This window comes from Aethalodelphis obliquidens, unplaced genomic scaffold (genome assembly GCF_003676395.1).
Source record: "Aethalodelphis obliquidens isolate GAN/ISIS:26980383/991018 unplaced genomic scaffold, ASM367639v1 scaffold23, whole genome shotgun sequence".
NCBI lineage: Eukaryota > Metazoa > Chordata > Mammalia > Artiodactyla > Delphinidae > Aethalodelphis > Aethalodelphis obliquidens.
The window spans coordinates 19,770,614-19,782,046 of NW_020837967.1; the positions used below are offsets into that span (position 1 = coordinate 19,770,614).

General features: G+C 46.5%; 1 protein-coding gene across 3 annotated transcripts in view; it reads right to left on the minus strand.

Moving 5' to 3' along the window:
* FAM107B (family with sequence similarity 107 member B) overlaps positions 1-11,433 on the minus strand; it is a 217,220-nt gene that overhangs the window by 83,193 nt on the left and 122,594 nt on the right. Inside the window, exon 1 of one of the 3 annotated variants that reach the window (XM_027121917.1) lies at positions 1,705-1,819. The exons of 1 other annotated variant lie outside the window; for it this stretch is intronic. The gene's annotated coding sequence lies outside the window, so the exon portion shown is untranslated. Of the gene's footprint in view, positions 1-1,704; positions 1,820-11,433 lie in introns of those variants that run through there. One more of the 3 variants, XM_027121919.1, reaches the window with a different exon arrangement.

Consider the following 11,433-nt stretch of genomic DNA (forward strand, 5'->3'; position numbering starts at 1 on the left):
TTGTTCTACAAAGAGTTCCTTTCCATCACATATTTCTCATGGATCTCAGAACACAATTTTATTTTTTTGAATATGTTAAAAGCCAAAAGGTTTACTTTTATTAAAAAAAAAGCCCATCTGAAACTACTCCTGAAATCCAAAGAATATAGTACATTAAACGCTTCTATCTGTCCGTTCTTCCCTATTAAGTGGAACTTGCATTGTTTTTTCTCTTTCTTCCCTCTCCCTTCTGTATAGGTGGTTATCTGCAAGGCTATGAGGAAATACACTTCAAAGGACTTGTTGGCAAAACACTGCTGTAGACTACGGTTATTAGAGACTGTGTTTTAGACTGATAAGAGTGGTAAAGATTAATAATCAGTAACTCCCTGATTTATTCATTCACACACATGCATTTCCACACCATGGCTGCCAAGCCATAAATGAAGCAAAGATGCCTTTATCCTCCGGGTATGTTTGGGTGGTTTGGTACATGAGTGACTTTTTTTTCCCCTCTATTTCTTTTCAATTTTTTAATAAATATATATAATTTTATACTTAAAAGTTTTAAACTGGAAAAGACTAGCACTAAGAAATCTTCTCTAGACAGGCCCTCCAGATACTATTTCAACTTAAAGCAACTTGGACAGCTAAAATCTCCAAAGTGATGGAGAGGGCACATGGCCGGCGGAGAAACTAAGTACCTGTTAGCAAGAAATCCTCAAGTTAAAAATATAAAGTCTAACAGGCCGCATTCCGGTTTTCTGTATTTATGTTGAGTATCAAACTCATTTTATGCTCTACTGTCATTAAGTCAAGTCTTTTCAAGGAAGGAAAGGTATGGTATCTTGCTGCAGAGAAAAAGATACCGCATTTATCCTCTGCGGGATTCCGCTTCGCATTTCAGAGGGACTGTTACCATCCCCTACACAGCAAGTCAAAACTTGGCCAGACGCATCCACGCCATCCCCGAGGGACCTGAAGATGCTTGAGGAGAAGTTAAGAGAACCAAAATTTTAGGACTCCTTGGGGGCAGACGCCACCCAACATACTGGGTTCACTGGAGTAGCGGGAGCGGAGAAGAGGCAAAAATAGAAAAGTTACTTGCAGACTGTTTGGAAACGGTGCCCCGGTCACCTTTAAACCAGCGGCGCAAAGCCCCCACGGCCCCTCCTCTGTTTGCCCAGGAGGAGGAGGCTCCGCGGCGGCCGGGGCTGCAGGGGGCGAGCCGGGCGCCCAGGGCTCGGCATCTGGCCGCGCGCGGCGCACCCGGTGGGCAGCGCATCCCCGCTCCAGGCAGGGTCTCTCCATTTTCAGGGCCGAGGAAGCAACAATAAGCCGAGCGGAGCGGCCGCTCAGGCTCGCCTCCCTCGCGGCGCCCACCCCCCCATCCCCTGCACTCCCGAGCCTCGGGTACCCCCGCGCGCGACCCCTGCCACGCCCCGACCCCGCACCCCGGGCTCGTCCCCGGCACGGCGCGGGGTGGCCCGGGCTCCCCGCACGCCCACCGCCCGGCGCGCCGTCCTCCAGCGCACGCAGGGACCCCCGCCCAGCGCCGGCCACGGGGAGGGGAAGCCCGGCGGCCCTTCCCGCCCGGGGTACCCTCGCGTCAGGGGTCGGAGCGGGGCGGCCGACCGGCCGGCCGCGCAGTGGCCCCGGCGGGCACCCCGCCTCCCCCGCGCTCCCAGTCTTTGTGTGCAAAGTAAGTGCGGTAGGCGAACCCACCTCGGCGCGCGCACAAAGGCGCGCGGCTCCCTCCCCGGCGCTCGCTCCGGGCGGCCGCGGCGGCGCCCAGCGGCCCGGCGGCTCAGGGCGGCCGGGAGGCGGCGCGGGCGGCGGCTCCGACTGCGGCTCCGACGGCGGCGGCGGCGGCGGCGGCGGCACTGCCAGTCCGGCGCAGAGAAGCTCTTTCACACCCCGCGGCCCCGCGCGTCCGAATTAAGCGGCGAGGCTGGGCGGAGCTAGGCTGCTGAGGCCACGCCCCGGACACGCCCCGTCGCGCTGGCTGCAGCTCGGCGCTCCGGACCGCGGCCCGCGGGGACTGCGCCGGGAAAAAGTCTGTCAGTTTGATTCCTGGAGGTTTTCGTTCTGTGGTTTTAGTTTGGTTGACTTCGGAATCTCTCAAAGCAGAGGGAATATTGGAAGAAAAAAACTGAGTGTCACCGAATGAGAGAGAGAGAAATGGGAAATTAAAGGTGACAGGCGCCCGTTTGCGAGGCCCACAATCAAAGATCTCTCTCTGTGTCTGTCTGTCTGTCTGTCTGTCTGTCTGTCTCTCTCTCTCTCTCACACACACACACACACACACACACACACGACCGCAAGTATTCGGGACTGTTTGGTTGGTGGGTGTCTGGCCTCCATCGCCACTCCACTCCTGTGACATTCAGAGAGGCTGTCTCCATTGAAATTCTGCCAACACGTCACCGAAGAAAACTCAGAGGGACACGGAATCAGATGTACTGTCCAGCCAGAGCCTGATACCCAGTGATCTGGGAATTTGCTCAGACTCCTCCCCCTCGCCCTCGCTCTTCAAAGGGTAATTGGAGATTTAAACTTATGCGAAGGGGCTTTTCTGGTGGCGCAGTGGTTGAAAGTCCGCCTGCCGATGCGGGAAACGCGGGTTCGTGCCTCGGTCCGCGAAAATCCCACATGCCGCGGAGCACATGGGCCCGTGAGCCATGGCCGCTGAGCCTGCGCGTTCGGAGCCTGTGCTCCGCGACGGGAGAGGCCGCAACAGTGAGAGGCCCGCGTACCAAGCAAAAAAAAAAAAAAAAAAACTTACGCGAAGGAGAAAAGGGTTTGTTTTTTTCCCTCTCGGATTTTCGTTTTTGTCAGCTCCCTTACAGCAAATCGCTTCTCTGCCCAACCCCGAGACTCTTAGATTACAATCTACGTGAATCACAGCAGGTAAAAAAATGGGAGATATGTTTCAGAGTAACAAACAATAAAGACAGCAGGTAATGGATTTTAGAGCAAAAGCTTTTGAATTTTCTTGGCAACAGATGAATAAGGGCTTATTTACTGGGAAGCTTTTCTGACTGAAACAGCTTGGGTCACAATCACACAGAAAAGTCATATCAATTATGGATTTTGGTAAACCAATTACTTACTCCAAAAATGCTGGAAAGTCACAGTACTTCAAGAGCCTGGTCATCCCTAGGCCTTGAAGCCCACTGAGGGGTGGGGTCACCTGCCAGAGGATTTAGAGAGATGGGCTCCTTCCCAGCCCAAGAAATTGACCTGTGTGAACTTTATCCACGGTGTTTCCCGCAAGTCTTACTTCCCTCCCATTCTTGGGTTATGTTGGTTCTGTTCTTCACAATGGATACACCAGTCACTAAACCAGAACCCGGGATCCAGCCTAGATTTTGCCCTCACTCCCCACAGGGGAGACAATTCCAAGTCCTGCATGTTCTGTGTGACGGCTTGATAGCCCTTCCGGTCCCCATCCCACTGGCTCTGCCCCAGCTGGCCTTTGGGGTCTGTCAACACACTGTGGCGGTAGCCCCCCAGCTGTCCCCAGACCCCAATCTCACATATGCTTTTCCTCCAGACTGCTTCCCCAGTGAACATTCCACTTGCACATCTGCTCTCAAAACCCTTTAAGGGATGCCCAATCCCTACCACATGGCCAAGTTCAAGCTCCTTCGTACGGTACCCCGTAGCACAGCGTACCTCTTGATATCACCTTGATGACTTCCCTAGGCTCTTGCTGTATCCCCCAAACAAACACCCATGGTGCCACTCAGCCAGAGTGTTGTATTTGCTAAACGGCCCTGTTTTGTGACTATGAGGACTGGATGAAAGAATCTGTCACCTGTTAGGCTTTTCTATGCCTCCCCTCTACCCAGCACACCTTCATACCCCCCCTACCCCCAAGAGCTTCTCTCCTGTCTGAGATCCAAGTTGCTCTGAGAAGACTTGCTGACCTGCTCAAACTGAATGGACCTTTTCTGCCCTTCCCATACCTAGCACGGCCTTATAACTAGTGCACTGTATTATAAATATGTGCTCTTGGGGCTTCCCTGGTGGCGCAGTGGTTGAGAGTCCGCCTGCCAATGCAAGGGACACGGGTTCGTGCCCCGGTCCAGGAGGATCCCACAGGCCGCGGAGCGGCTGGGACCGTGAGCCATGGCCACTGAGCCTGCCCCCCAAAAGAAAGAAAAAAAAAACAGAGAAGGCCAAAAAACACAGAAAACAAAAAAAAAAAAAAAAAAAAGTGCTCTCCTTGAGCAGAGTTTATACTTGATAGATACACATATCTTTACATCCTCCTGCCTAACCCAGTATCTGGCAAATAAGAAATGTTAGGGACTGAATTGTGTCTTCCCCAAATTCATGTGTTGAAACCCTAACCCCCAATGTGACTGTATTTGGAGATGGGGCCTTTAGGGAGGTGATTAAGGTTAAATGAGGTCATGAGGTTGGGGACCTAATCCAGTAGGACTGGTGACCTCATAAGAAGAGGAAGAGATACCAGAGATCTGTCTCTCTGTGCACACAAGGAGGCCATGTGAAGACACAGCTAGAAGGTAGTCATCTGCAAGCCAGGAAGAGGCCTCACCAGAAACCAACACTGCTGACACCTTGATCTTGGACTTCCATCCTCCAAAACTGTGAGAAGATAAATGACTGTTGTTTAAGCCACTGTTATGGCAGCTCAGCAGACTAATACAAGAAGCATGCATTAGATTCTAGACTCTTAACACTAGAAAAGCATGGACCCACTAGTGAGCCTATAATGTACCCCCCCTCAAAGCAGCCTGGACAAACTACTATGATGCCAGGGCAGTGGACAGAGTGTCTAGACGTGATAAGTGACCACACAGCCTTTTCCCTGCCCTGGTGAGAAACAGCTTATTCCATAGACTGAGGTATTAATGCCCAAGGATCTCAGCCTTGGCCTTACCTTTGTATCAGGAACCATTATTTCTTTTAAACAAAAAACAAAAAAGTACGTCAAATATTTACTTTGAACTTCTTGAATCAAAGCTTTATTAAAAGACAGGATGCCAACACCCATTCATTAAGTCTACTGTTTGGGGCTCGTATTTCACATTCCTGAGAATCTTAGGGGGATTTTAATCCAGGCAGGATCAAGTATCCAATTTGGCTTGGGGCCCCTGGAGTCACTGTGGGTGGACTCTGGAAATAAGAACTTAAAGATTATGGACCAGAGTGATATTTATACTTGTATCCACAGCCTCTATCAACAGTGCCTGGACCACAGTAGAGGCATGATAGATGTTTGTCCAATAAATAAGCCTGGATTTTCAGGGCACAGCTAGACCTCCCAGGAGTATGTCAGGTGACACCTAACTCTCAGCCTGAATCTGATATCCTGTAGATTCCATATTCTGGATGTGGACAGAATCCCAGGAAGGTCAGGTGAGCCCGTGGTACCTCCTTGGGCTTCTACTATTGGGCTGACACACTTCACCAGGTATATAGAGGCCCTTTGCTCACTTTCTCCACATACAAAACAAAGAAAATTCTCCCCTGAGTGGCTTTTGAGTCCTTTAACCAATCACTGGTGTTAGATTCTCTAATCGTACTTTACGGCAAAACATACATAATAATTTTCCACCTTATAACACTCACCCGCAAGACCACCCATATACTCAACTTTAACCTCATCCTCTTGCTTTGACATAGGGGGTCTTTTAAATTCATTCCTAAGGAAAAGTGAGGAAAGCAGAGATGAACATGTGGGGACATAAAGTGGAACAAAGCAAATCAACTTGGAATGAGATACGTTGTCCTTTATCTCCCACTTGGTCATTTCCCTTATACACAATCTTGAAAGAGTTGCTTTATGCCCGAACCATCATCCTGCAGAACTCCAAACGGATGAGAAAGGCTTAACATTGCCCTAGAGGAGGGAAATTTATTTTTATATGTATACTGTTCTGTATCTTAAATTTTGCACTGTGTCCATGACCATTTGAATAATCCGTTCAAAAAGACCATTTGAATAATCCATTCAAAACGAAATAAAATCTTAATTTTCAATTCATATTTTTAAAGTCATGTTCTTTAATATCTGTATCAGCTATCTATTAATGCCTAACACATCACATCAAAACATAGTGGCTTAACATAAGAATGAATGATTTGCTCACAGTGCTGTGGGTTGGCAATTTGAATGAGGCTCAGCTGGGATACCTTGTTTTTGCTCTGCTTTCTGTTCTGTTTGGCTCTACCATGCGTTTGGCTGTCACTGGGAGGTTGGCTAGGGAACAGCTTGTCCTGAGTGGCCTCAAAGTCCAGATGTTGACAGGAGCTGTCTGCTTGGGTCCCTCAGGTGCAGGCTCACGGTGACTTCCTCCCGGGGCAGCTGGTCCAAGAGGGTGAAAGAGGAAGCCATCAGGCCTCTCGAGGTCTAACCTCTGCTACATTCTGTCATTCGAAAATATCACAGACCTAGCCCATATCCAAGGTTTGGGGGCTCCACCCCTTGATGGCAAAGCGGTGGTCATATTTCAAAGGGACCTGAGTGCAAGGATGCTATGTACGATTGGAGGAGTTGTTGTAGCCATGTTTGCAAATAATCTTCCCCTGCATCAGAGTTAAGGAACTCCAGCATGGAGGGTAGCTGTGACAGGTGATAGCAGTCGTCTCAGGGAAATCCTGATTATAAACCAGCCAAAACCCTTTGCAATTAAACATAAAACCCACAACAGATTCAATAAATTGCTACTGGTCTCACGTCCTGAACTGAGAGATTAAAGTATGTATGTGATTTCTGCTTTTTTGCTTCTGGTTTCATATAAGAATGAGAGGCGGGGAGGAAAGGACAAAGGCTTTAGGACGCTAAAGAAGCTAAGGTTGACCAGGTTCTAAATCAGTGTATTAGTTATCTGTTGCTGCATAACTAATTACCACAGAATTAGCCCACATATATTAGCTCATCACAGCTTTAGTCAGGCACGGCCTGGATGGATTCTCGACCCAAGGTCCCACAAAGCAGAAATCAAGATGTTGGCAGGACTCATGGCTCACTTCATCTGGAGCTCAAGGTCCTGTTGGCAGAATTCAGTTCCTTGTGGTTGTAGGACTGAGGTTCCCATCTTCCTTTGGCTGAACTGGGAGGCACTCTCAGCTCTTAAAAGCCGCCCACATACCTTACTAAGGAGGCCTTTTCCATCATCTAGTGAGCAAGCACCCAGCAAATCCTTTGGTGCTTCTAATCTCTGCACCCCTTCATCTCCACCCACATCCATCTCTGCCTCTAGACTCAGATTTAGAGTGCTCATGTGATTAGGTCAGGCCCACCCAGATCATCTCCCAATCTTAAGGTCAACTGATTTGAGACCTTCCTTTGAGTTGCAAAATCCCTTCCCAGCAGTACCTAGATTGGTGTATAACTGCGTAACTGGGAGAAGCTGTGTGTATACCAGGGGACAGAATTCTGCCCATACAATCCAGAATATAAATAGATGGACTGATAGGCAGATGGACAGATGTTCTTTAGTATAAAACTTACAGATGTGAGGGCGGGCAGAAGATGGAGGCCTTGGGGAGGTATCACATACAAGCTCACCAGCTACTTAGGTAAACCAGAAGAAGCCAGGCCTAAGAAGGAATCCCAGTTAGGTTAATAAGCTAGCTCCCACACAGCTCAAGGGGTCGTAAGTCTTCATTAAACTGTGATGACCTGACTACTGAAAAACTAGGAAAAGAAAACAAAGTTAAGAATACGGCACGCTAATTTTATCACTTAAGCAGCATAATAATATGCATATAAGTGTTTCCTTGATCTTGCTTAACTGCTTTGCACCATTGTTGCATCACACTAATGCAATATTCTATAACCATGAAGATAATGCTTTTCAATGAAGAGACTTATAGAACTCATTTGTGGAAGTGTTTTGTGAAAAGATGTATGGCTTGCCAAGCAAATACAGCGTATATGTACCTTTTAAAATTAGTAGTACTTAGAAAGGATCAAAATGACAGACTCAAATCAAAAAGCATGTGCTATAAGCAAGATCATGAGCTGTTATTTTATTTATTTATTTTTTATTTTATTTTTTTTTTTTGCGGTACGCGGGCCTCTCACTGTTGTGGCCTCTCCCGTTGCGGAGCACAGGCTCCGGACGCGCAGGCTCAGCGGCCATGGCTCACGGGCCCAGCCGCTCCGCGGCATGTGGGATCTTCCCGGTCCGGGGCACGAACCCGTAGTCCCCTGCATCGGCAGGCGGACTCCCAACCACTGCGCCACCAGGGAAGCCCCATGAGCTGTTATTTTAAAATAGCCTCTTTGCATGAGCATTTGTGAGCGCAGGAATGGAATCACTTCATTAAATATGCTAATGGTACCACTAAGAAAAATGAACACTCTCCCCTTTAATAGTTAGTTATCTGCTACAAAGCATTTGGCAAACTCCACAACAGAGCCGTGCTTCATAGTGTAACTGAACACTATGCCATTTCTAGACAGTTTAAAATTCAGGAGAGTTGTCATTTCAAAACCTTTAATATATGTGCTGCCTCAAATGTTTGATTTCCTTTTTCACAAAACACTTGCTCTTTGTTATTCATAATTTTAAAATCAAAGGGACTCTATAATATAATGGTGATTAATATCTGCAACTAAATATCGCCTAAGAGTCGAAAGAAACAGCTGTTAGTCACATAAACAACTAGGGCATGATGCAAAGATCTGAGTTTTACGTCTTTTTCTTTACATAAATCCAAAACCAGAAAAAGAGGATTTCCTGACTGTCTTCCTGTACATTAAAACTAAAATCTCTAAAAGCAAAGGGAGGGGAAAAAACACTCAGACGCTCATCCTGTCAAAAATATTAAGATGTGTTAATAGTAAATATTAATGAGTAAACAATCTCTGCACGTAAGCATAATAAAGATAATTCCTATATGCTTCCTGATTCGAATAACTAGCACAGAAAACAAGTGGCCAATTCACTGAGAACACTCTACATTTTGCTTCAACTTCTTTTTCTTCTTGCTCTACATTCCAGATACATTTCTATTAGCAGGAAGTATCCCTTAAAATGCTTGAATTGGTAATAACTAGTTGAATGCCATTTATATATACTTACCTGCCTTTTAAGCAATGCAATAAAGTAAGTCCATGGAATTAGAGAAAAAAGACTAGGCTAGGGCAGAAGGGATCTAAATCTTGGCTTTGCTACCAACTAGCTTTGTGACTTTGGCCAAGATATTTAACTCACTGCAGGCTATTTCCTCTGGACTTAGTGGTTAATGATTTTATTGCAACATAAATCTAGATAAATGCATGTTCCATGTAAAAATTACAGCACTATTACGCACACACACACACACACACACACACACATATACATGTATATAGAGAGAGGTGTGTGTATACATATATGCTATATCTAAAAATTACAGCATTAATGGTTTTTCTGCTGCTGTCCCATCTTGGCTGCAAAGGGAGGACTGCTCAGTCCACTCTGGCCTTGCACCTAAAGTCCAAAATGCAGTTAATGTTAAATCTTGCCAGAGAAAGCTTGCTTATTAACTCTGCCTAGAGAATTGCCATACGTTTGAAGTGCTAATGATTCCTGTGCTTTAAAAGATGCTCTTCGAGCAATAACATTCTTTTATGTGTTCCACCAAATGCTACCTAATATTAACTGTAGCTGGATAATGTTAAATTAATAAGGAGTTAAACTTGATAAGGAAAGAGAGAAAGAATGACTGACAAAAGGGCAGAGTCCTTCGGGGGTAGCTGAAGGCTCGTTTCTGGAGATGTTTGGTAATCCTCCCCAGGCGTTTCTCAGTCACCGAAACAACCTGCCTTGGTTCTTATTCCAGCTTGACCTGACGACTGCCCTTCTGCAAGTCAACAGCTGAGACACATTGCAAGAAACTGTACTTTGACATGCACCTGCTTTTCCCAGATCGTTCCTCTCAACAACTGCTTAAGCCATCTGCTCTCATCTACATGAGTGCCTAAACAACTACTTAAAAGGATAAATGAGAGAAATACAAAGGTAGAATGAAACTTTTTCTTTAAAAGATCAATAAAATGGACAAAACTTTGTCCAAAATGATGAGAGACAGAAAGAGAGACAAAGTCAAAATAATATTAGGAATGAAAATGGAGGCATAACTATTGATACTCGAAGATACTCAAAAGAGAATACAGAAACACTAGGGACAGCTTTATCTGAAAATTTAAGTGAAATGGAAAAATTCCCAGAAAAATTCAACTTGCCACAACCAACTCAGAATGAAATAGGAAACTGGGAGAGTCCCACATGCTACTGATGAATGGGATCAGCAATTAAGATTTTCTCACAGAATAGGAGGAGCCCAGTACTATGGAAACTGATTTTCAGAATGATTAATGATATTCATGGCTTAGAGATATGCTTAATCTTTCTGAGAGACAGTTTATCAACGTGACCAATTAAAAGCAGAACTTCCCTTTTTACTCACAACTTCCCTACTCACCCCCCCCCCCCCCCCTTATCAAGAGGACCCCTGACACTATCAGTCCTACCACTTTAGGTAATCTTCATTTCCTCTCGGGCCCTACGTCCACTTGGGTCACAAAACCAATCCATTGCTTTCACTATATTCCTCTCATATCCACACGTTCCTCTCCATCTCTAGCAAATTCTGCCTGGACCACAGATACTTAATCCTCATTGAATGGACATCTATGGACTACTCTCCTCCCATATGCCCCACATAGCAAACACTATTGCCCAAGCCATAGCACCAGCAGGCCCCACCCAATATAACAAGTCATGTAAGCCTTCCTCCCTCAGACCCAGGCCTCTGGTTTTTCCTTGATTAAAATTCAAAGTTACTTCTTTCTTTAGGAAATTGTTTTCTTAAAAATAGAACGACCGTATGATCCAGCAATCCCTCTTCTGGGTGTACACACAAAGGAAATGAAATCAGTACTTTGAAGAGATACAATATCTGCACCCCCGTGTTCACTGCAGAATTATTCACAGTTGCCAAGATCATGTATTAAGAAAACAGCCTAAATGTCTGTCCATGAGTAAAGAAATTGTGATGTGTATATACAATGGAATATTACTCAGCCTTAAAAAGAAAAAGAGGGACTTCCCTGGCAGTCCAGTGGTTAAGACTCCACGCTCCCACTGCTGGGGGCACGGGTTACATCTCTGGTCAGGGAACTAAGATCCCACATGCCGCGTATCGTGGCTAAAAAAACCCCCAAACAAAACCTGCCATTTGCAACAATGTGGATGACCCTGGAGGACATTATGAAAATATGGGGCTTCCCTGGTGGTGCAGTGGTTGAGAGTCCGCCTGCCGATGCAGGGGACACGGGTTCGTGCCCCGGTCCGGGAAGATCCCACATGCCGCGGTGCGGCTGGGCCCGTGAGCCATGGCCGCTGAGCCTGCGCGTCCGGAGGCTGTGCTCCGCAATGGGAGAGGCCACAACAGTGAGAGGCCCGCGTACCGCAAAAAAAAAAA